Source organism: Theobroma umbraticum, unplaced genomic scaffold (assembly GCF_002168275.2).
Source record: "Theobroma umbraticum cultivar Fairchild unplaced genomic scaffold, ASM216827v3 scaffold_239.1, whole genome shotgun sequence".
Lineage (NCBI taxonomy): Eukaryota > Viridiplantae > Streptophyta > Magnoliopsida > Malvales > Malvaceae > Theobroma > Theobroma umbraticum.
Window position 1 is genome coordinate 1977454 of NW_018397273.1, and position 475 is coordinate 1977928.

Genomic DNA, 475 nt, shown 5'->3' on the forward strand with positions numbered 1-475 from the left:
CTTGTACAAGTGTAAAGGAAGGAAGATAAAAGAAAATTTGAATTGAAGAAATGTTGGAAGGACCAAATTGTAAAAGATGAAAGTTTGGAGGGTAACATATTAAATAAGGAAAAGTTTGAGGACTTCTGTGCAATTTCAACATTTGAAGTTAAATGGGAATTTACTAACCAAGAAAGTTAGATTATGTGGAATATGAGATGAACATGTGAATTTACTATTACATGCAAATTATAGCATGCAAAAAATGGGAAGTTAGTAGGGAACATGTGGGACCCCACCATGTGGAAGTTGATAAAAAGAAAAAGAACAAAGAGTATTTAAATGAAAGAAAACCATGGTTTGGCAAAGAGAGCCCGTAGTAAACAAAGTAAGGTTGGTAATGTGATTTGATAAGAAAAAGAAAGAAATATTTAGTTGCATGAAATCCTATTGGTTTTAAGGAAGGTCGAATAAGATTCAAGAGTGAAAAAATGCA